The sequence below is a fragment of the Bos mutus genome, chromosome 14, assembly GCF_027580195.1.
Source record: "Bos mutus isolate GX-2022 chromosome 14, NWIPB_WYAK_1.1, whole genome shotgun sequence".
NCBI classification, from domain to species: Eukaryota; Metazoa; Chordata; class Mammalia; order Artiodactyla; family Bovidae; genus Bos; species Bos mutus.
Genome location: NC_091630.1, coordinates 57,397,060 through 57,423,009, shown reverse-complemented (window position 1 = coordinate 57,423,009; position 25,950 = coordinate 57,397,060). Strand labels below are relative to the sequence as shown.

At 42.5% G+C, this 25,950-nt stretch overlaps 1 protein-coding gene across 3 annotated transcripts in view; it reads left to right on the top strand.

Annotated features, from left to right (window-relative positions):
• The first annotated feature begins 1,841 nt into the window (after positions 1-1,841).
• Positions 1,842-25,950, top strand: part of SDCBP (syndecan binding protein) — a 53,306-nt gene continuing 29,197 nt past the window's right edge. For 2 of the 3 annotated variants that reach the window (XM_070382372.1, XM_005889168.3), the window contains exon 1: positions 20,727-20,818. The gene's annotated coding sequence lies outside the window, so the exon portion shown is untranslated. Of the gene's footprint in view, positions 1,865-20,726; positions 20,819-25,950 lie in introns of those variants that run through there. The other variant, XM_070382373.1, reaches the window with a different exon arrangement.

The window sequence follows — 25,950 nt, the reverse complement described above, 5'->3', positions numbered from 1 at the left end:
CATTACAGGTGGATTCTTTACTGTCTGAGCCACCAGGGAAGTCCTAACTGTTTGGGTAGTCCCATTTTAGATAGCTAGCCCTGAAATTTTATCTAGATCATCCTTTTTGATTCTGGAAGATCTCCATAGCTTCATATCTTAGAGGACTAGACTATAGAGTCCTCTCTTGCAAGAAATCTGACTTCTTTAACCAGAACTGGTTCTTTCTCCTCCTCGTGTAAGAAAAATCTGCTTCTTCAAGATGACCTTTACATCCCTGGCTGTGACTGTAAAGCACGTGGCAATGTCTGTGTGTGTAGTTGTTCAGTCTGACTCTTTGTGACCTCACGGATTTTTTACCATCGGAGCCAAAAGTTAAGCAAATATGGCTTTTGGTGCTGCACCCATAAATGGGCTTGATATGATATTTCTCCTTCTCTGTCTGACTGACTTCATTCAGTATGACATTCTCTAGGTCCGTCCATGTTGTTGCAAATGGCCTTATTTCATTCTTTTTAATGACTAATATTCCATTGTATATGTACCACATCTTCTTTATCCATTCCTCTGTTGATAGATATTCAGGTTGCTTCCATGTCTTGGCTATTGTAAACAGTCTGCAAGGAACATCGTGGTGCATGTATCTTTTCAGGCCATGTTCTTCTCTGGATATATGCCCAGAAGTGGGATTGCAGGGTTATATGGTAGTTCTATTTTTAGTTTTTGGTTTTTTTAAAGAAACCTCTATACTGTTCTCTCGGAGAAAGCAATGGCACCCGACTCCAGTACTCTTGCCTGGAAAATCCCATGGACAGAGGAGCCTGGTAGGCTGCAGTCCATGGGGTCGCTAAGAGTGGGGCACGACTGAGCGATTTCACTTTCATTTTTCACTTTCATGCATTGGAGAAGGAAATGGCAACCCACTCCAGTGTTCTTGCCTGGAGAATCCCAGGGACAGAGGAGCCTAGTGGGCTGCCATCTATGGGGTCGCACAGAGTCGGACACAACTGAAGCGACTTAGCAGCAGCAGCAGCATACTGCTCTCCATAGTGGCTGTATCAATTTACATTCCCACCAACAGTGCAGGAGGGTTCCCCTCTCCTCACGCCCTCTCCAGCATTTGTTGTTTGTGGATTCTGGATTTCTTTTATGTGAGAAAGAATTTATGTCTGTCTTATTTAAGCTACTTTATTTTAGATTTCTTTTTACAGCTAAACACAATACTACTAAGTCAAGCCTATTTTTTTCTTGCTTGTTAGAACAAAGAAGAAAAACATGGAGGATTGAGGAAACAGGGATGAAAAAAGCAAAACAATCTTAGGCTTTTAGGGGTGGTGTTTTCCATGAAGTCTTTCAAAGAACAAAATGTGCGGTTTGTGGTGCCGTCACATTTGTTTCGTGAATGGAGTTAGCCCATGCACAGTTGATAAATGGGAGTGATGTCAGTGTAATGATGCTGATATGGGATTTCCAAGAGATTAGGAGCAAACTTTCTCCACAGTTAGAAAGCAAGCCATAGCCATATACAGGCTCCTTAGGAAAGAAATCCTACCGCAGTACCTTTCTTTAGTGAAAGCAAGGACTGGGTTAGTGGCTTCAAGAATTGCTCTACATTTCCCAACATGAAGCTATCTGGTAAAACCATGAAGACAAACAAGGAAGTTGCAAAAGAATTTTCCTTTGTGTTGGGGGGAAAAAAAAAAAAGACTCCTAGATCAGATTTCCAATTTTGAGAAACTGGTCTCTTAGAAACACATGCCTCTATATCTCAAAGTGGAAATGCAAGCCCCCAAGTTCAAAGGCTGCCTAAGGGGACTTCCTGGTGCTCTGGCGGTTAAGACTCCACGCTTCCAATGCAGGAGGCACAGCTTTGGTCCCTGATTGGGTAAGTAAGATCCGCTGCTGCATGCTATGGTCAGTCGCTCAGTCATGTCCGACTCTTTGCTACTGTATGGACTGTAGCCCGCCAGGCTCCTCTGTCCGTGGGGATTCTCCAGGCAAGAACACTGGAGTGGGCTGCCATGCCCTCCTGTGTCATACATAGTTCACCCAAAATTCACCTGTAATTGGGTAACTGGTCACATCTGTTAGCTAATTGCTTTTATCCAAAGGAGAAATAAGATATCTCTTATCTCTGTGACAAGCATGTTGCTACAACTTGGGGCCAGGTGCCTAAGTGAAACTCCCAGGAGACCTGGAGATACGGGTGCTGCATTGGCGTGTCCAAAAAAACTACTAAGGAGGAGCGGGAACGCAGCATAGGGCAGGCTCTAGTGGAGGTTGACTGAGCATTTTTTTTTTTTTAATAGATGTTTATTGTTTTTGTTGTTGCTCCTGTTACAAAGTTGGGTGGTGTGGTCTGCCCCAACCTTGTTTATTCCATGTGCCCTGTTATTTTTAGTGTATGCGTTTGGAGAATGAAAAGCTTTAAGTGAATGCATATATGACTTTATATACAGCTGGTTGTTCAAAGGAAACAGTAAGCATCAGGGCAGACTAGAAGCAAAAATACACTCCTCTTTCACATCTTAACACCAATGCTTCAGTCAGGGTTGGCTCTCCAACCTGCCTCTTTGCATAATTTTATTTTCTTTTGTCATTGACAATAAAATCTTGAAAAATGGAAAGCTTTAAATGTTTTTCCTTTCATGCTCTTCTTATCAGGAAGCTTCTCATGTAGCTCTTCCAAAGAGGAGCCTGAGGGGATACAGGAGTTGGGGGTACAGGAGACCAGGCAGGTGAGGACCAGATGATGGGGATGGAGAGTCCCCAGGCTGACAGTGGAGCAGATTAGTCAGATGGAGCTCGGGAAGGGAGGTTCCAGGGGAAATGGGGTGGAGAGGATATGATGCATGTGGAAAAGTGACGTCAGTAGGTCTATTGCAGCTCTGTTGGGGAAACCAGGAAGAATTAGCCGTAAGACCATGCAAAGCCAGTTCTAACTTGATTCAGAAACAAGAAACAGGACAGTTCTTGCACCTCCCACAAGGGAGAGCAGGTCACCTATCCTGCACCAGCTTGTGGTATTTAAGAATAAGAAAACAGCTGAGTAATATTCCATCGTGTATATGTAACACATCCTCTTTATCCATACCTCGCTGATGGACATCTTGGTTGTTTGGCTGTCATCAGTAGCACTGCAAGGAACACTGGGATGCATGTGTTTTTTCGAATTATAGTTTTCTCCAGGTTTATGGCAGGAGTGGTATTGCTGGATCATATGGTAGGCTCTGGTTTTCTTTCTTTTTTTTTTTTAAAGGAACCTCCATACTGCTCTCCATAGTGTTTTATCAATTTACATTCCCATCAACTGAACTGAACTGAACAACAGCAAGAGGGTTGCATTTTCTCCACACTCTCTCCAGCATTTACTGTTTGTAGATTTTTTTGATGATGGCCATTCTGACCAGTGTGAAGTGATACCTTACTGTAGTTTCATTTGCAATTCTACAAACTAACACAACATTGTAAAGCAACTATCAGATCAGATCAGATCAGATCAGTCGCTCAGTCATGTCTGACTCTTTGCGACCTCATGAATCGCAGCACGCCAGGCCTCCCTGTCCATCACCAACTCCCGGAGTTCACTCAGACTCACGTCCATTGAGTCAGTGATGCCATCCAACCATCTCATCCTCTGTCATTCCCTTCTCCTCTTGCCCCCAATCCTTCCCAGCATCAGAGTCTTTTCCAATGAGTCAACTCTTCACATGAGGTGGCCAAAGTACTGGAGTTGCAGCTTTAGCATCATTCCTTCCAAAGAAATCCCAGGGCTGATCTCCTTCAGAATGGACTGGTTGGATCTCCTTGCAGTCCAAGGGACTCTCAAGAGTCTTCTCCAGCACCACAGTTCAAAAGCATCAATTCTTCAGCGCTCAGCCTTCTTCACAGTCCAACTCTCACATCCATACATGACCACAGGAAAAACCATAGCCTTGACTAGATGGACCTTTGTTGGCAAAGTAATGTCTCTGCTTTTCAATATGCTACCTAGGTTGGTCATAAGTTTCCTTCCAAGGAGTAAGCGTCTTTTAATTTCATGGCTGCAGTCACCATCTGCAGTGATTTTGGAGCCCAGAAAAATAAAGTCTGACACTGTTTCCTCTGTTTCCCCATCTATTTCCCATGAAGTGATGGGACCAGATGCAATGATCTTCGTTTTCTGAATGTTGAGCTTTAAGCCAACTTTTTCACTCTCCTCTTTCACTTTCATCAAGAGGCTTTTGAGTTCCTCTTCACTTTCTGACTCAAGGGTGGTGTCATCTGCATATCTGAGGTTATTGATATTTCTCCCGGCACTCTTGATACCAGCTTGTGTTCCTTCCAGTCCAGCGTTTCTCATGATGTACTCTGCATAGAGGTTAAATAAACAGGGTGACAATATACAGCCTTGACGTACTCCTTTTCCTATTTGGAACCAGTCTGTTGTTCCATGTCCAGTTCTAACTGTTGCTTCCTGACCTACATACAAATTTCTCAAGAGGCAGGTCAGGTGGTCTGGTATTCCCATCTCTTTCAGTATTTTCCACAGTTTATTGTGATCCACACAGTCAAAGGCTTTGGCATAGTCAATAAAGCAGAAAGAGATGTTTTTCTGGAACTCTCTTGCTTTTTCCATGATCCAGCGGATGTTGGCAATTTGATCTCTGGTTCCTCTGCCTTTTCTAAAACCAGCTTGAACATCAGGAAGTTCACGGTTCACATATTGCTGAAGCCTGGCTTGGAGAATTTTGAGCATTACTTTACTAGCGTGTGAGATGAGTGCAATTGTGCGGTAGTTTGAGCATTCTTTGGCATTGCCTTTCTTTGGGATTGGAATGAAAACTGACCTTTTCCAGTCCTGGGGCCACTGCTGAGTTTTCCAAATTTGCTGGCATATTGAGTGCAGCACTTTCACAGCATCATCTTTCAGGATTTGAAATAGCTAACTGGAATTCTATCACCTCCACTAGCTTTGTTGGTAGTGATGCTTTCTAAGGCCCACTTGACTTCACATTCCAGGATGTCTGGCTCTAGGTCAGTGATCACACCATCATGATTATCTTGGTCGTGAAGATCTTTTTTGTACAGTTCTTCTGTGTGTTCTTGCCATCTCTTCTTAATATCTTCTGCTTTTGTTAGGTCCATACCATTTCTGTCCTTTATCAAGCCCATCTTTGCATGAAATGTTCCTTTGGTATCTCTGATTTTCTTGAAGAGATCTCTAGTCTTTCCCATTCTGTTGTTTTCCTCTATTTCTTTGCATTGATCACTGAAGAAGGCTTTCTTATCTCTTCTCGCTATTCTTTGGAACTATGGATTCAGATGTTTATATCTTTCCTTTTCTCCTTTGCTTTTCGCTTCTCTTCTTTTCACAGCTATTTGCAAGGCCTCCGCAAACAGCCATTTTGCTTTTTTGCATTTCTTTTCCATGGGGAAAGCAACTATACTCCAATAAAATACTACACTAATAATAAAAGAATAAGAAAACAGGATGTCATCCTGTTACTTTTCAAGAGTTCTAGTAACAACCCTGAACTTCAAATAGATTTACCTGCGGCGTTGTTGTTGTTCAGTCACCCAGTCATGTCTGACTCTTTGAGACCCCATGGACTGCAGCATGCCAGGCCTCTCTGTCCCTCACCATCTCAAGTTTGCCCAAGTTCATGTCCATTGAATCGGCGATGCCATCCACACATCTCATCCTCTGATGCCCTCTTCTCCTTCTGCTCTCAGTCTTTCCCAGCATCAGGGACTTGTCCAGTGAGTCAGCTGTTTGTGTCAGATGACCAAAATACTGGAGTTTCAACTTCAGGATCAGTCTTTTCAATGAGTATTCAGGGTTGATTTCCCTTAGGATTGACTGCTTTGATCTCCTTGCTGTCCAAGGGACTCTCAGAAGTCTTCTCCAGCACCATAGTTCGAAGGCATCAACTCTTCTGCACTCTGCCTTCTTTACAGTACAACTCTCACAACCATATGTGACCACTGGGAAGACTTGACTGTATGGACCTTTGTTGGCAGAGTAGCGTCTCTGCTTTTCAGGACACTGTCTAGGTTTGTCATAGCTTTCCTGCCAGGAAGCAAACATCTGATTTCATGGCTTCAGCCACCATCCGCAGTGATTTTAGAGGTCAAAAAGAGGAAATCTGTCACTATTGCCTCCTTTTCCACCTCTGTTTGCCATGATCTTAGTTTTTTTACTATTTAGTTTTAAGCCAGCTCTTTCACTTTCCTCCTTCACTCTCATTAGGAGGCTCTTTAGTTCCTCTTCCCTTTCTGCCATTAGAGTGGTATCATCCACATATCTGAGGTGGTTGTTTCTCCCTCCTGTCTTGATTCTAGCTTGTAACTCATCCAGCGCGGCATTTCTGATGATGTGCTCAGCGTATAGATTAAACAGGGTGACAGCAGACAGCTGTTCTTTCTCAATCTTGAACCAATCAGTTATTCCATACGGGATTCTAACTATTGCTTCTTGACCCGCATACAGGCTTCTCAGGAGACAGGTAAGATGGTCTGGTATTTAAGAGCTTTCCACAGTTTATTATGATCCACACAGTCAAAAGGTTTGGCGTAGTAGATGAAACAGGGGTAGATTTTTTTTTACCTGCAGTAAGGACATGAAATCCTTCCTGCTTTTGTGCTGGTGACCAAGCACAGAGGGCAGCTAGACCTCCCAAAATCCTGGTCGGAGAACCTCATCACTGTACCTCCCTATGGGCATAAAATTCCAATCATTCATGTTGCTCATCTCAGTATCCTTACCCAGATCTTTGGCTTCAGATAACAACAAGGGCTTCCCTGGTGGCTCAGTGGTAAAGAATCTGCCTGCAATTCAGGAGACTCAGGTTCAGTCCCTGGGTCTGGAAGATCCCCTGGAGAAGGGAATGGCAACCCACTCCAGTATTCTTGCCTGGAGAATCCCATGGACACAGAAACCTGGTGGGCTGCAGTCCATGAAGTCCTAAAGAGCTGAATACAACTGAGCAAACACAACAGCAGAGCACCTCTTTCTCCCAGTTTCCTATGTCAGGCCTGACACCTCAGAGTCCCCTGCTGATTTGATCTACCTCTCTTACAGATGTTAGGTCTACAATCATGTACGCACCTCCCCCCCACTCCGCTGGCCCGAGAGGGTGGCCTGCTTAGGGTCAGTCTCTGGAGAAGAGGCTAGTTCTCAGGGAGGAAAGGAGAACTCCTGAAAACCAGGCAGGGCAATGATAAGAAATTCTGTCTCTCTCTGGCCTTGTGATTGTGCCTTTCGTTGCACAAGCCATTTGCTTCCTCCCTCATGGTTTTGAGTTACTTCATTGCATAACCTTTCTGAAGGCAGTTTTCAGTAACAACAAGGAATGCAAGCTTAAGATGAAAGTGTAACAGTTGGAGTGCAAATAAAGCAGCTAGGTGACCTCTGTTCATGAGGTTGCTGGGGAGCTGAAAGGAACGCTGAGCCTGCAAAGAAGACTGTCCCAACTTCCTCTTCTCCTGACAGCTGAAATATTCTACCAAGACCGATTATTATAAATATCTTTAGTTCTGAGTTGTTAAAATGTGGAAAACAACTTGGCTTCTAGAAATAGGAAAATACGGTACATTCTAGAATTCCATAATACTTTTCTGTTCCTTGGGCACTGTGCCAGGCATCAAAGACCATTTAAAGCATAGCTCCAGGCCTCAGGAAGTAATGATTAACACAGAAGAAACCACAGGGAAGAAAAGCAAAGGACATTTCTGTAAAATACTGTAAGGTGCCTGTCCAAAGGTCAGATGAATACAATTGCCTATTATTCACACACTCCGGAAGCTAAAGGAGTGATAGAAACTCTGGTAATTTTCCATAGGACCAGGCTTCAGAAGTTATGCCTTTTCCTGGCTACGTAAACACAGCTAACTGGGTTGATTCGGATCATCTGGAACGCTTTTGGCCACGTGTAACTTGGAACAGAGCGTTTGGCATCCTTTCTAAGGGTGTGTATATTCACAGCTTGGTGAGGAATCTCAAATAGAATTTCACAGTTAAAATCAAAAACATCTTTTAGCAAACTGAAAAAGTACTGTCCTGTGTGGTAGAGAAATAGCCAGTGATCGATGGAACCCAGGGCAACCCAACTGCCCACGTGGCACATCTCCTGTGGAATGTGGGTGTATTCAGAGACTACAGTGATTTCATGTTCTTAATGCAACCTGATGCACCTAAGTACTCCAGATACTATTAAAAATGAAGCTGAATTTGTCACTGCGGTTCAACGTTGATCTTGGTCTGGCAAAATATTGTAGTTAGTGTTCATATACTAGTTTTTTCACACTGATGTCATATAAAGTTTTGAACACTGATATCCTTTCATCAGCATGATTCTTTCAAATCTCTTTCAAGTTTTACGTATTATTGATCACTTTTTAATATTTTCTGTTATAAAAATCCTGTATCAACGGGGGTAAGATATTTAAATTTCTTGCCTTGTAGTTATTAATATCATCATGGTCAGTGTAAGGAGGTAGAAAATAGAACCTTGAAAATAAGCCAATGGACAATTGAAACTCCCTATTTTTAAAGTCACATGTGATTTTACCTTTGTTTTAAAGTTTTTCAGCAGCCCCACAAACTATTTTGTGGAGGAAAGAAATCTCTAAACATCGTAAAATGTGTTTTAATTTTTAGGAAAGCAGAACTCAACAGACACCTTTGAAAGGGGGGCCAAATGCCATACTGTAAGTTAATTTAACTTACATTTGCAAGTTATATTTAACTTAGTGGCATGTCAACAACCAGCTATATTTTTATCAAATGTTAAGAGACATGGCTCGTGACTGTGATGGAATTATTGTTACAGATAATCACTTAACTGTGGGCAAAAGAACCTCTGATGAAAGAACTGTAAAAATAGCTTTGTAAAAATGGTAAACACCTAGGGGAATGGTAATTTAGCATCATTTACACAGGAATGTTCCATTATCAGATAACCCCTTTCACTAAATGCAAATGTGAAAAGTAATACTTAGCAAGGAATACTTACTCACATTTCACCAATGTTTAGGCTTAACAAAATGATTTCTTTCAATGTTCTTTTTATATATGAAGCCCCCCATAGGCATTTAAAAAGTGATCAAGTTGACAAAATAATCATTTACATTTTTTTTTTTTGCAAGGACATATTCCCTTTTAAAGTGAGATCGTCTAGAAGGTAATATAGACAAATTTGTCCCAGGAAAGTCAGCTGGGGAGTATGCTGAGTGGCGGTTTCACTCCTCAACAAAGCATTGTTCATAACTTTGTTGATATAAAACCCTGCAGAGGGAAGCATATCCGGAATGAAGGCTAATGTCACGAGTTTAGGGCAGTCCGGTCTGTCATGTGGCTGGGATTTTTAAAAGGAAGAGGAAGTTACATAATTCAGTAGAGCAAGTGGCCTGCAAGGGTTTGACTATTTTTGGTCTTCAGGGTGAGGTTAAATCTTTAGAAATAACAATACTAATTATGATAGTACTATTCATATTTCAGGGACCTTTAAAAAGACAAAATTCTCAGTGCTGAAAATTGAATAAAAATGAATAGTAATTATTCACTTCCTTACTTCTTCCTATGAGCAACATTATCAACCAGAAAGATATCTAAGAGGCATCCTTTTAAGTCAGAGCACTCACTGTACTTTAGGTTTCCACTGTACATGGAATACTAAAGAGATTTTAATGTACAGTAATATCTTTGGGTAGAGTAGTCAACTGGCCACACAGTGTTCCAGGACAGTTTCGGAGACAATATTCAAAAGCAGAGACATTACTTTGCCAACAAAGGTTCATCTAGTCAAGGCTATGGTTTTTCCAGTGGTCATCTATGGATGTGAGAGTTGGACTGTGAAGAAAGCTGAGGGCCGAAGAATTGATGCTTTTGAACTGTGGTGTTGGAGAAGACTCTTGAGAGTCCCTTGGACTGCAAGGAGATCCAACCAGTCCATTCTGAAGGAGATCAGCCCTGGGGTTTCTTTGGAAGGAATGATGCTAAAGCTGAAACTCCAGTACTTTGGCCACCTCATGTGAAGAGTTGACTCATTGGAAAAGACCCTGATGCTGGGAGGGATTGGAGGCAGGAGGAGAAGGGGACGACAAGGATGAGACAGCTGGATGGCATCACCGACTCAATGGACATGAGTTTGAGTGAACTCCAGGAGTTGGTGATGGACAGGGAGGCCTGGCGTGCTGCGATTCACGGGGTCGCAAAGAGCAGGACATGACTGAGTGACTGAACTGAACTGAATACCTTTGGGTAGTCATACCCTACCAAAGTACTTCTTAGCATATATTCATATTTGTGGATCTGTTTTTACATCAGACAACTGAAAGTTCTAAAAAATAGTAACATGTTCTGGAAAATAGCTATCAATACATTCATGTTATAGCTAATGTATGATCATGGTTTAATCTTAAACCAATGATATTTTGATCTTACTATGTTTTCATAAATATTATTCAAAGATAAATCATGTAGAATGACATGATTACATTTCTTGGTTAATTTCCCTCACTTCTTTTGCAGTGATTTATACTCTAATTTCTTATCATTTTCACCTCCCCACCCCCAGAAGCAAGAATCCTTCACTATGTTCAAATTACTACTTTTTGAGGAATTCCCTGTGAGAGCCAGTGGGTAAGATTCTATGCTTTCACTGCTGAAGGTATGGGTTCAGTCCTTGGTCAGGGAACTGAGATCCTGAAAGACACATTGGCTCAGCCAAAAAAAAAAAAAAAAAAGATATGAAAATAAAGCAAGGCAAAACTCAACAAGTTAACTGTGACTTTTTGTGGAGACACTCATCCTAGAGTGTCTGCCACCCAGTTTTCTCTGGGACTGCATAGCCCACATCCCGGAGTCTCCTGTCAACATCACCCGTCAGCTCTTTGGGACTCTCTGCAGTGCTGACGCCTTTTTGTCATGGGAACCTTCTCATCCTACTTTCCTTTCTTCTTGTATTCTTATTAAGTGCAGCACAGTGTGCATTTCCTCTGTCATTTACAGGGCTTCCCTGGTGGCTCAGATGGTAAAGAATCAGCCTGCATCTTTTCATGTGTTTGTTAGCCATCTGTATGTCTTCTTTGGAGAAATGTCTATTTAGTTCTTTGGCCCATTTTTTGATTGGGTCATTTATTTTTCTGGAGTTGAGCTGTAGGAGTTGCTTGTATATTTTTGAGATTAGTTGTTTGTCAGTTGCTTCATTTGCTATTATTTTCTCCCATTCTGAACGCTGCCTTTTCACCTTGTTAATAGTTTCCTTTGATGTGCAGAAGCTTTTAAGTTTAATTAGGTCCCATTTGTTTATTTTTGCTTTTATTTCCAATATTCTGGGAGGTGGGTCATAGAGAATCCTGCTGTGATGTATGTCAGAGAGTGTTTTGCCTATGTTCTCCTCTAGGAGTTTTATAGTTTCTGGTCTTACGTTTAGATCTTTAATCCATTGGAGCCTATTATACAGAGTGAAGTAAGCCAGAAAGAAAAACACCAATACAGTATACTAATGCATATATATGGAATTTAGAAAGATGGTAACAATAACCCTGTGTACAAGACAGCAAAAGAGACACTGATTTATAGAAGTCTTATGGACTCTGTTGGAGAGGGAGAGGGTGGGAAGATTTTGGAGAATGGCATTGAAACATGTATAATATCATGTATGAAACGAGTTGCCAGTCCAGGTTCGATGCACGATACTGGATGCTTGGGGCTGGTGCACTGGGACGACCCAGAGGGATGGTATGGGGAGGGAAGAGGGAGGAGGGTTCAGGATGGGGAACACATGTATACCTGTGGCGGATTCATTTCGATATTTGGCAAAACTAAAACAATATTGTAAAGTTTAAAAATAAAATAAAATTTAAAAAAAATTAAAAAAATAAAATCATAAAAAAAAAAAAAAAGAATCAGCCTGCAATGCTGGAGACCTGGTTTCGATCCCTGGAAGATCCCCTGGAGGAGGGCATGGCAACCCACTCCAGTATTCTAGCCTGGAGAATCCCCACGGACAGAGGAGCCTGGCGGGCTATAGTCCATGGGGTCACAAAGTGTTGGACACGGCTGAGTGACTAAGCACATAGCACATTTGTCATTTACTTCCTGAAAAAGGCAGCTTCAGAGAGAAGCTTGTGGATTCTTGCTGGTGTCAGAATGTCTTCATTCTATCACACAGGAATGATCTAGTTTGGTCCAGTTATACATCACTTTTTTTTTTTTTTTAATCACTTTGAAGGCATTGTTCCATTGCTTTCTAGCTTCAGGCATTTCTGTTGAGAAGTCCAGTCTCTTCTGATTCTCAATCATGGGTATATGACCTGTTTTTCCTGGGAATTTATAGGATCTTATCTTTAACGTTTCAAAATATTGCATTGTGGTGTCTTTCTGATGATGAATTGTTCTGGGTTCTCAGTGGTGGTGGTGGTGGTTTAGTTGCTAAGTTGTGTCCAACTCTTTGCAACCCCGTGGACTGAAGCCTGCCAGGGTCCTCTGTCTGTGGAATTCTTCTGGCAAGAATACTGGAGTGGGTTGCCATGCCCTCCTCCAGGGGACTTTCCCAACCCAGGGATCAGACTCGTGTCTCCTGCCTTGGCAGGTGGATTCTTTACCACTGAGCCACCAGGGAAGCCCCAAAACAAAGATGGGCCTTGTTAACGAGGGCCTACATTACAGAGTAATTAGGTCAACTCTGGGTATTTTTAGGTCTTTCCTCCTGAGTTTCTCCTGAGAGGAATCTCTGAATCAACAGCATACTGGAGGCAGGGATGGCTTCAAGTCTGACTGTGGGTTGTCCTTGAAGCTAATGGACAGGTGGACAGTGGGGCTGGGGGGTCTCACTAGTTGGTACATATTTCCATTCCCTCTCCCTTCATTCACTAGAGAGCAGGTCTTCAGTTTCTCCAGACTCAGGTAGTGGACACATTAAGATCCGTGTAATAAGATGTTGACAGGACTGATTCCTTGTGGAGCCTCCAGGGGAGAATGTGTTCTTTATCTTTTCTGGAGTCTAGAGGCTGCCCACATGAGTCCTCTGACCCACAACCACATAGTTTCAATCTTTACTCTCTTCCTTGCATCATCTACTGCCAGCTTTGATTCTCTAGCCACCCCCTCACCCCACCAAAGGACCCTTGTGATTACAACAGACCCAAGTGGATAATACAGAAAGATCTCCCTATCTCAAAATGCTTAACCTAATCTGCCAAGTCCCTTTACCTTATAAGGTAACATATTTACAAGTGGGGGGTTAGGACATGGGCATCTTTGGGGAGGGGTCATTTTTCAGCCTACCACCACTGGGAGCTCATGTCACTTCAACTTTAATAAAGGCAAAAACAGTCCTCCCATCTTCCCAGCTTCTGAGTCAGCTCATCTTTCTGTGCCACCTCAGCAAATGTACCCTACCTATTTGCTCATCCCACCAACAACTAAGTCTTCCTGATTTTCTTTATCCTAACATTTTTTGGGATTTCTCTGATTTTCTCCATCTCTTCTGTAGTTGACATCAGGACTACTGCAATAGTGTCCTAGTGTGACTCTGCACATTCCAGACTTATCCACACATCCTGTCCATCCTCAAGCAGTAAGCAGAGTAGTAGTCATTTAAAAGACCAAAGACCCTGATGCTGGGAAAGATTGAAGGCTGGAGAAGGGGACAACAGAGGACGAGATGGTTGGATGGCATAACCGACTCATTGGACATGAGTTTTAGCAAACTCCAGGAGATAGTGAAGGACAGGGAGGCATGGTGTGATGAAATCCATGGGGTTGCAAAGAGTCTGACATGGACACGACTGAGCATCTGAACAACAACAACAAACAACAACAACAAAATCATTTAAATGTAAATCCAATCACCTCTTTTTCAGGAGCTTCTGAACATCCCTGCCTCCTTCTCCAGGTTCATCATAAGCCATCCTTCTCTTCCTGTTGTGTGATGGCCAAAATGGCCTTTCAGCTCCTGAAATGCATCAAGCTTCATTTTAACCAAAGTGCTTTTTTGATTGATCTTCTCTTTGCCTGAAACACTCCCTCCATTTGTCACTTGGCAAACTCTTACTCTTCAGCTTAAGACACATCTTCAAAGATGGCTTCTTTGAACTCTTAAGACTAATTTTTGTTCCCTTATAATATCTTTCCTTGACCTTTTTCTTTTCAAAATTTATTGATGTATAGATGATTTACAGCGATGCATTGATTTCTAACCTACAGCAAAGTGATTCAATTCAGTTCAGTCGCTCAGTCATGTCTGACTCTTTGTGACCCCATGGACTGCAACACACCAGACCTCCCTGTCCATCACCAACTCCCAGAGCTTACTCAAACTCATGTCCATCAAATCGGTGACGCCATCCAACCATCTCATCCTCATCCCCTTCTCCTCCTGCCTTCAATCTTTCCCAGCATCAGGGTCTTTTCCAATGAGTCAGTTCTTTGCATCAGGTGGACAAAGTATTGGAGTTTCAGCTTCAGCGTCAGTCCTTCCAATGAATATTAAGGACTGATTTCCTTTAGGATGGACTGGTTGGATCTCCTTGCATTCCAAGGGACTCTCAAGAGTCTTCTCCAACACCACAGTTCAAAAGCATCAATTCTTTGGCTGGTTCCAAATCAAGAAAGGAGTACGTCAAGGCTGTACATTGTCGCCCTGCTTATTTAACTTATATGCAGAGTACATCATGCAAAATACCAGGCTGGATGAAGCACAAGCTGGAATCAAGATTGCCAGGAGAAACACCCAATAACCTCAGATATGCAGATGGTACCACCCTTATGGCAGAAAGTAAAGAGGAACAAAAGAGCCTCTTGATAAAAGTGAGAGAGGAGAGGAAAAAGTTGGCTTAAAACTCAACATTCAAAAAACTAAGATCATGGCATGCAGTCCCATCACTTCATGGCAAATAGATGAAGAAACAATGGGAACAGTGAGAGACTTTATTTTTGGGGGCTCCAAAATCACTGCCAATGGTGACCGCAGCCATGAAATTAAAAGATGCTTGCTCCTTGGAAGAAAAACTATGACCAACCTAGACAGCATACTAAAAAGCAGAGACATTACTTTGCAAACAAAGGTTCGTCTAGTCAAAGCTGTGATTTTTCCAGTAGTCATGGATGGATGTGAGAGTTGAACTATAAAGAAAGCTGAGCAAAGTGATTCAGTTGTACATAAATATATTTTTCATATTCTTTGCCTTTATCACAGGATATTGAATATACTTCCCTATGCTATACAGTAGGACCTTGTTGTTTATCATTCTGTATAAACCCTTGAGCTTTTTCTTAAACACTCATCACCACTCTATTTGTGTAATTATTGTATTTTAAATTAATTTTTTACAACAGTTTTAGGTTTGCGGAAAAATTGAGCAAATAGCACAGATTGTTTTCATGTACTTCTATCTCCGTAATCACAATTCACCCTTTTCCTAACCTATAGAATTAGTGGTGACTGCAGCCATGAGATTAAAAGACACTTGCTTCTTGGAAGAAAACCTATGACCAACCTAGACAGCATATTAAAAAGCAGAGACAGAATTTTGTTGACAAAGGTCTGTCTAGTCAAAGCTTTGGTTTTTCCAGTAGTCATGTATGGATGTGAGAGTTGGACTATAAAGAAAGCTGAGCACTGAAGAATCGATACTTTTGAACTGTGGTGTTGGAGAAGACTCTTGAGAGTCCCTTGGACTGCAAGGAGATCCAACCAGTCCATCCTAAAGGGAATCAGTCCTGAGTGTTCATTGGAAGGACTGATGTTGAAGCTGAAATTCCAATACTTTGGCCACCTGATGAGAAAAACTGACTCATTGAAAAAGACCCTGATGCTGGGAAAGACTGAAGGCAGGAGGAGAAGGGGACGACAGAGGATGAGATGGTTGGATGGCATCACTGACTCAATGGACATGAGTTTGCATAAGCTCTAGGAATTGGTGATGGACAGGGAAGCCTGGCATGCTGCAGTCCATGGGATCACAAGGAGTTGGATGCAACTGAACTTAACTGACTATTAGTATTGTACATCTGTCACCAATGATGGGCCAATACTGATACATCACTGCACATCAGGGTTCTTGGCCATTGTATAGCAAGTTCCATTCCATCAACAATTATTTGACACCAACTGGGTGTCCTGTGGTTTCATTCAACCTGACACTAACTACCCAGAATTATTGTTAGATCCTACAAGTCAAAGGACAAGATCTCTAACAAGACTGCATTCACATCACACAAGAGCCCAAATGGCATCCTCATGATGTTGGCACTTCTGTCCAACTGGTTACACATTCAGTGATTCCCACAGTGCCCCTTCAAGTTTGGTACTTAGCTACTAGTCACTGGAAGCACTGTACTTTGGATTGTGGTTTTATGGCACCCCACTCCACTACTCTTGCCTGGAAAATCCCATGGATGGAGGAGCCTGGAGGGCTGCAGTCCATGGGGTCGCTGAGGGTCGGACACGACTGAGTGACTTCACTTTCACTTTTCACTTTCATGCATTGGAGAAGGAAATGGCAACCCACTCCAGTGTTCTTGCCTGGAGAATCCCAGGGACGGGGGAGCCTGTTGGGCTGCCGTCTATGGGGTCGCACAGAGTCGGACACGACTGAAGTGACATAGCATTAGCATACACAAATAAATTGCCAGGTAGATACATAGAGCAAGGTCTGGAAGAGTCCCCAGGGCAGGAGGTTCTCGTTGTAGACTTGGAGGTGCTTCACTCTCCTGGTACTTCGATATGTTCATTAACCAGGAAGCTCCATCAAACCCTGGTGTTTAGATTTTTTATTTGGGGTTTCGTTACCTAGGTACAATGGATAATATTACTAGCCCATAGATGAACTCACTCTTCAGCACCCTCCCCTTGCCAAAGGTTGGGGAGTGGTGCTGAAAGCACCAACCCTCTAATCTCAGGCTTGGTCTTTCTGGTGATCAGCTTCCATCATGAAGTTTTCTAGGGCCCCTTTTCCCCCGAGCCCTGCTCCAATCAGGAGCCACATTATTAGCATAACAAGGACACATTGGTCACGCATGAAACTCCAAGGGTTCTTAATGCTCCAATCATGGAACTGGAAATGAAGACTTAATATATATACATACATAATTATACTACCTGGTATCCAGAATGTCATGGATCTACCATTACAGTAGCATACAGAATAGCTTCATCATCCTAAAAAAAAATTCCCCTCTGCTTCACATACCTCATCCTTCTCCTATTTTCCAAACCACCGGCAATTGCTGATATTCTTACTGCCTTTATCATTTTACTTTTTTCCACAACATCATATAGTTGGAATCATATAGGATGTAACCATTTTAGACTACCTTCTTTCACATACAATGTGCATTTAAGTGCTTCCCAGGTGGCTCAGAAGTAAAGAACCTGCCTGCCAATGCAGGAGACCTGGGTTTGATCCCTGGATCAGGAAGATCCCCTGGAGAAGGAAATGGCAACATGCCTTTAAGATTCCTCCCTGTTCTCCATGACTTGGTAGTTCATTTTCATTTTATTGCAGAATAATATTTCATTTATGGATGTAGAATGGTTTATGTATTCCTTTATTGAAGGATATCACACTTGCTTCAAAAATTTTGGACGATTATGAATAAAGCTGCTATGAATATTCCTATGCAGAGTTTTGTGTGGTCTTAAGCTCATTTGAGCAAATATCCACAAGCATGATAATTGGGTGATATGCTGAGAATTTGTTGAGCTTTGTGAGAACTTCCAAATTGCCTTCCAAAGTGGTTGTACCATTTTGCGTTTCCATCAGCAATGGATGAGAGTTCCCGTTGCTCCACATCCTCCTTGGGATTTGGCATTGTCAGTGTTGTGGATTGTAGCCATTCTAAAAAGGTGTGCAGTAGTGTATTTCAAAGTGTTGCTTTAATTTGTAATTCCCTAATGTCATGCTTGTGGACCCTCTTTTCATACACTCAGTTGCTATCTATGGTGAAGTGTCTGTTCAGCTCTTTTGCCCAGTTTTAAACTGGGCTCTTATTGTTGAAGTTTAGGTGTTCTTTAAATATTTTATGTGCAAGTCTTTGATTAGATGTGTAATCAGATTTTTTGATTTGCAAATATCTTCTCTGTTTGTGATTTGTCTTTTCATTCTCTATAAGAGCTTCCCTGGTGATTCAGATGGTAAAGAATCTGCCTGCAATGCAGGAGACCTGGATTCAATCCCTGGGTTGGGAAGATTCCCTGGAGAAGGAAATGGCAACCCACCCCAGTATTCTTGTCTGGAGAATTCCATGGACAGAGGAGCCTGGCAGGCTACAGTCCATGGGATAGAATAGAGTTGGTGTCTTTTAATTCTCTAAACACTGTCTTTCACAAAGAAGAATTTTTAAGTTTTAATGAAGTCTAACTTATTAATTTTTTCTGTCATGGATTGTGCTTTTGGTGTCGTATCTAAAAATTTATGACCAAACCAAAGGTCACCTAGATTTTCTCCTATGTTACCTTACAGAAGTTTTATTGTTTTGAGTTATAAATGTAGATCTATGGTCTATTTCAAGTTAATTTTTGTGAAAGGTGTAAAGTCTCGTCTAGATTAAATTTTTGTATGTGGAGGCCCGGTTGCCCCAGTACCATCTGTTGAAAAGACTACCCTTTGTCTGTTGAATACCTTTGCTCCTTTGTTAAAGATCAATTGAATATACTTGTGTGAGTCTATTTCTGGGTTCTGTATTCTGTTCATTGATCTACATTTTTAGTCTTTTGCAGTTACCATACTGCCTTGATTGAGTGAGTGAGTGAAGTCGCTCAGCTGTGTCCGACTCTTTGCGACCCCATGGACTGTAACCTACCAGGCTCCTCTGTCCATGGGATTTTCCAGGCAAGAGTACTGGAGTGGGTTGCCATTTCCTTCTCCAGGGGATCTTCCTGACCCAGGGATGGAACCCAGGTCTCCCACATTGTAGGCAGACGCTTTACCCTCTGAGCCACCAGGGAAGTCACTGCCTTGATTACTGCTGTTGTTGTTTAGTTGCTAAGCCGTGTCCAACTTTTTGTGACACCATGGATGGCAGCATGCCAGGCTTCTCTGTCCTTCATGATCTTCAGGAGTTTGTGCATATTCATGACCATTGAGTCAATGATGCAATCTACCCATCTCATCCTCTGTTGTCCCCTTCTTCTCCTGCCCGCAATCTTTCCCAGCATCAGGGACTTTTCCAATGAGTCATCTGTTTGCATCAGGTGGAGAAAGTATTGGCGCTTCAGCATCAGTCCTTTCAGTGAATATCTGGGGTTGATTTCCTTTAGGATTGACTGGTTTGATCTCCTTGCTGTCCAAGGGACTCTCAAGAGTCTTCTCCAGCACTACAATATTAAAGCATCAATTTTTCGGTGCTCAGCCTTCTTTATGGTCCACCTCTCACATCCATACCTGACTACATGATTACTGTAGCTTTATAATACATTTTGATGTTGGCACACACAAGCCTGTGACTTTGTTGTTCTTCTCCCATTTTGGGTTGGCTCTTCTGAGACTTCTGTCTTCCCAAAGAAACTTCTAGATCATTTTCTTGATGTTCAAAAAATACCTTGTTGGGATTTTGACTGAGGTTTTGTGAAATCTATCCACTTCGGGAAAACTGATGTCTTGACAGTAGGGATTCTTCCTCTTCATGAATACAGACTTTCTTTCCATTTATTTGTATCTTCTTTGATTCCTTTCATTAGAATTTTAGCTTTTTCCATATGGATTTTTTACATATGTTGTTAGATATACCTAAGTATTGTTTCATTCTTTGTGCTGAGTGATATTGTCTTTAATTTCAAATTCCAGTTGTTCATTGCTGTCATATAGGAAAACAATTGGCTCTTGTATGTTAACCTTGAATCCTGCGACCCTGCTGTAATTGCTTATTAGTTTTAGGTTTTTTTGTGTGGGGGGTCAGTTCTTCGGGAGTTTCTAAGTAACTATGTCGCCTGTGAACAAAAGCAATTTTATTTCTTTCTTCCCGTTCCAGTTGTTTTTACATGTCTATTAGTTAGACCAACAACTCTTTGAAGTCTTAAGTTTTCATCTTATTGTCATCTCTTTTATGCTCAGATTTTTATTTAACCATAGGTTAAATTATCATGGCACTAAATAATTTAGCTAGAAATAAAATGCTTCTAAGTTAATGCTGTTTTTTCAAGTACTGCTATTCCATGGTAAGTATGGAAAACGTAGGTAAAATGTGCCTCAGTGTCTTTGCCCCCTAAAGAAGATGGTTGTATCTACCTTTGATGTAAGCACCAAATTAAGACTACCGTATACCTTATGTTCTTAGGACAGTTCCTAATAGTTTTTCAGTTTTTGATTAGGATACAGGTATTACTTTTGTGGACTACGACACATAACCTTCAACAACCAGCAAACTTAAATCAGACAGACAAAGAGTAATAAAAACCAAAGAGAAAAGTTATAGCGCAAAGAAGGCAGGAGGCCAGAAGGGTTAGTGGGAGGAATGTTTAACAGCCTGTGAGTGTGGTGGAAGTCTAACGCTGGCCAGGAAATCGCCGAACGACAGGTTCTCAGGACTCTGTTGGAGGTGATGGGAACCAAGTGAGCATGTGCGCAGGTGAACAGCAGCAGTAGGCAGGTGGTACAGGGCCGAAGTGCAGGAACTGTGGGGAGAGGAGCAGGTGGGCTAGAGCGGCAGGAGGTGAGAGCCGCCCCCCGCCCTGTTACCATGGGGACCGGGTCACCTGACCGGGCGCCGCGCGCCTGCGCGGGCGGAAAGCGGGGGCGGTGCGGTGACGCGCGGCGCGGGCGGTCCTCGGGAGCGCGCCGCCCTCTTCCCTCTGGGTTTCAGAAGTCCGAGCCAGTGACCGGTGGCGGAGCGCGGGTCTCAGCGGCCTCGGTGAGCAGCCCTGGGGGGCACCGGGGGACGCTCGCGCGGCGTCTCGGGCGCGGGGACGGGGAGCGGGAAACCTGGGGGAGTCGGGGCCGCTGGGCTGGGGACATTTCGGCGGCAGCCTTTCCTCAGTGGGCTCCGCTTCGCGCCCCTCGCGGCGCCCAGCCGGCCCGGGGGCGTAAGTTTGCGCGACGGCGCCCCTCTGCCCGCCCGCGGCCTTGCGGGTTTCTGGGTCCCCGTCCGGAGAGGGGGCCGGGGAGGGAGCTTGAGGCCCGGCCGGGGACGACGCAGGCAGCCCCCCGTCCGCCGCGACTCTTTTTGTTCGTGTTGGGTGGGCCCGGGGCCGGTGCGGGGGCAGCCGCCGGCTCTGGTCCCTGTGCCGCGATCCGGGTGTGCGGAGTCGCCCTCGGCGGCGGCGGCCGCGTCCGAACGTCCGGAGTTGGAGGGAGGTGGTGTTCGGCGGGCGCAGCCTTGACTTTCTGGAAGGGGGTGGGGAGGCTGCTCGCGGCGCTGGTTTGTAGAGAAGTTGGAGGAAAGGGAGAAGAGCTCCTGGCTGGGTGAGCGCGGCAGGAAACGTTCCCGGAGGGCTCGCCTTTCAGAGCCTTCCGAGCTTTCCTTCCAGGATTTCCCTATAATGACGGGAAGGCGGAAACTTAACAACTACGGAAAGTTTCCCCTTTCACCAAAACGTGCTTATATCATCGTGGAGTCTTGTATGATGCCGATTTTAAAAAGAAATGTCTAGGTTTATCTAGTCTGTGTTGTGTATGTGGTCCGCACACCCATTTACTGTTATTTTTAATATCATGTACATTTACTGTTATTTTAAATATCGTGTGCACTTCCTAGAAAGTAGGTTTGGTTTACCAAGCTCATAACATCCAGTGTTTCGAAGAAAAAACTCCTGACTAAAAAGGAAAATGACATGGAAGAAGAGCCACAGGCTGGTTAGCTGTATCTCAAATGTATATAAATGGTCAGTTTAAAGTTTGTTCCTTTAAGCTTTTCTATTTGAGGTTGAGGGCAAACAGTAAAAATGTATGTTTTCATTTGCTCTGTTACCAACTTAATTCTACAAACTTTTGTTCTTTAAATGGTATGTAAACATTATAAATCAGATTGTGCTACAGAATTAAGGGAATGTCTTTTAATAGGTTCAGGAAATAGTCATCCTGTTATAGTACATATTTATCTTTGGCAGCATTAATTTTTCGTTATGTTTGGGCATTTTAAGAAAGGATGTGAAAATCGTGACTAAAAGAGGAAGTATTTACTAATAGTCGGCGGTTGAACCTACTTTTCAATAAACAGTTCCCTAAGTTGAGCATGACTCAACTATATTTTTTCCTGTTTTTGCCGGATTTAGGTACTTTTAGATAGCAAATGCCAAAAGTCTCTAAAAGGATTCCCACCCCTTCAACTGTTATGTGTAGTAATAGATATATTCACAATTATTAATGTTTCCAAGTGCTGCCAAGATTTTTTTGTGTATTAGTCTTTGAGGAAGTAATCAGTTAACGTGACTCAACATTTAAGTGAAGAAAAGCAGGGTACATAGTGTGTACTGTTCCCTTCCTTCAAGGTCCTCTAGCCAGCCTTATTCTCTCACTGTAGGAAACAGCTGTTTTGCATTTCTTAGGTATCTTTATAGGGATATTTTACTTTTCTTTTTTTAATTGCGGTAAAGGACACAACTTGGTGACTGAACAGCAGGCATCACAAGTGCATGTAAACATTACAAGTGTACAGTTCAGAGGTATTAAATATACTGACGTTGTCATGCAACCATCACCACTGTCCATTCCCTTAGCTCTTTTCATCTTGTTCTCAGTAAACAGTAATGCCCCATTCTCTCCTCCTCCCAGCCCCTGGCAACCATTTTGGTACTTTGTGTCTCTTACGATTTTGACTAGTGCAGCAACCTCATGTAAGTGGGATCAGGGTGTTTGTCTTTTTTATATTTGGTTTATTTTACTTGGTTCATGTTTTCAGAGTTCATCCATGTTATATATTGCAGAATCACCTTCCATTTTAAGGCAGGGTAAAATTCCATTGTGTATGTGTGTGCGGGCATACATTTGTACACACAGTTATACCACATTTTGCTTATCCATTCATCTGTTGATGGACACTTGGGTTGCTTCCAAGGTTGAGCTAATTTGGGGGGAGGGGGGTCTCCTATACTGTTTTTTAAAGCACCTGTACCCAGGGGATGCAGTTGTAAAGAGTCTGCCTGCCAGTGCAGGAGACCTGGGTTCCATCCCTGGGTCGGAAGATCCCCTGGAGTAAGGAAGGGCAACCCACTCCAGTATTCTGGCCTGGAGAATCCCATGGACAGAAGAGCCTGGTGGGCTACAGTCCATGGGGTTGCAAAGAGTCGGACACGACTGAGCAGCTGAACACACACATGTGAACACACACCATTTTACATTCCCACAAACAGTGAATTAAGTGTTCTAAATTTTCCACATCCTCACCAAAACTTGTTTGGTTTTTTGGGTAGTTGTCACTCTTGTGTATGTGAGGTGGTATCTCATAGTTTTGATTTGCATTTCCGTAATGATTAGTGGTGTTGAGCGTCCTTTCTCGTGATTGTTGCCTATTTCTCTATAGTCTTTGGAGGAATGATTATTCATGTTCTTTGCCAATTTTGTTTTTGTTGTTTTAGGACTTCTCTAAATATTCTGGACATTAGTCCCTTATCAGATATGATTTACAAATATTTTTACCCATTCAATGAGTTACCTTTTTATGCTGTTGATAATGTTGTTTGACACAAAAGGTTTTTTAGTTTTCATGAAGTCCAGTATGTTAGTTTGTTCTTTTGTGACCTTTGCCTTTGGTGTCATGTCCAAGAAATCATTTTCAAATTGAATGTCAGGAATGTTTTGTCCCATGTTTTCTTCTAAGAATTTTATTGTTTTAGGTCTTACGTGTAGATCTTTGATCCATTTTGAGTTTATATATATATATATATCAGATCAGATCAGTCGCTCAGACCTGTCTGACTCTTTGCGACCCCATAAATCGCAGCATGCCAGGCCTCCCTGTCCATCACCAACTCCCGGAGTTCACTCAGACTTACGTCCATCAAGTCAGTGATGCCATCCAGCCATCTCATCCTCTGTCGTCCCCTTCTCCTCTTGCCCCCAATCCTTCCCAGCATCAGAGTCTTTTCCAATGAGTCAACTCTTGGCATGAGGTGGCCAAAGTACTGGAGTTTCAGCTTTAGCATCATTCCTTCCAAAGAAATCCCAGGGCTGATCTCCTTCAAAATGGACTGGTTGGACCTCCTTGCAGTCCAAGGGGCTCTCAAGAGTCTTCTCCAACACCACAGTTCAAAAGCATCAATTCTTAGGCGCTCAGCCTTCTTCACAGTCCAACTCTCACATCCATACATGACCACAGGAAAAACCATAGCCTTGACTAGACGAACCTTTGTTGGCAAAGTAATGTCTCTGCTTTTGAATATGCTATCTAGGTTGGTCATAACTTTCCTTCCAAGGAGTAAGCGTCTTTTAATTTCATGGCCGCATTCACCATCTGCAGTGATTTTGGAGCCCAAAAAAATAAAGTCTGACACTGTTTCCACTGTTTTCCCATCTATTTCCCATGAAGTGATGGGACCAGATACCATGATCTTCGTTTGCTGAATGTTGAGCTTTAAGCCAACTTTTTCACTCTCCACTTTCACTTTCATCAAGAGGCTTTTGAGATCCTCTTCACTTTGCCATAAGGGTGGTGTCATCTGCATATCTGAGGTTATTGATATTTCTCCCGGCAATCTTGATTCCAGCTTGTGTTTCTTCCAGTCCAGCGTTTCTCGTGATGTACTCTGCATATAAGTTAAATAAGCAGGGTAACAATATACAGCCTTGACGTACTCCTTTTCCTATTTGGAACCAGTCTGTTGTTCCATGTTCAGTTCTAACTGTTGCTTCCTGACCTGCATACAAATTTCTCAAGAGGCAGGTCAGGTGGTCTGGTATTCCCATCTCTTTCAGAATTTTCCACAGTTTATTGTGATCCACACAAAGTATACACACGCATATATATTTATATGGTGTTAGATAAGGGTCCATCATCATTCTTCTGTGTGTGGTTATCCAATTTTCCCAGTGCCATTTGTTGTAAAGATGGTCTTTTTCCATTGAATGGTCTTTAGACCCTTGTCAGAGATGATTTGACCATGTATATGAGGGTTTATTTTAGGCTGTCTCTTCCATTTGTCTGTCTGTCTTTGTGCCAGTACTATACCATTTTCAATACCATAGCTTTATAGTAAGTTTTGAAATCAGGACATGCGAGTTCTCCAGTTTTGTTTCTACGATTGTTTTTAATTTCTTTTAGCAGTGTTTTGTGGTTTCCATTGTACAAGTTTTTTACTTCCTTGATTGAATAAATTCCTAAGTAGTTTATTATTTTTGATGCTCTTGAAAATGGAATTGTCTTTGTGTTTTTTCCTGATTGTTCACTATTTATGTGTAGAATTGCAATTGTTTTTTGTGCCCTGACTATCCTGTTCCATTGGTGAATTTATTAGTTCTAATGCTTTTTTGTGAAGTTGTTAAGGTTTGCTAAACTCTAAGCATATAAGGTCATATCTGAAAATGTAGATAATTTTACTTCTTTTCAGAGAAGGAAATGGGAACCTACTCCAGTATCCTTGCCTGGAAAGTCTCATGGACACAGGAGCCTGGTGGGCTGCAGTCCATGGGGTCACAAAGAGTCGGGCACGACTGAGCGACTAACACTTAACACTTACTTCTTTTCTAATCTGGATACCCTTTATTTCTTTTTCTTAACCTAACTGCTTTGGCTAGAACTTCCAGTACTATGTGTGGAAGAGTAGTGTTGAGAGTGGGCATTCTTGCCTTGTTCATGATCCCAGAGGAAAAATAATTAGTCTTTCACCTTTAAGTATAACGTTTGCCATGGGTTTTGCATTATATGGCTTTCATTATGTGGCCTTTGCTTCCTCCTGTGCCTTTTGTGTCTTTATTATAAAAGGTGCTGAATTTTGTCAAGTGCTTTTTATATATCAATGAGATGATTGTGTTTTTTTCCACTTCATTTTGTTGATATGATGTATTGCTTTGAACAGTTCTTATATGTTGAACTAACTTTCTCTCCCAATA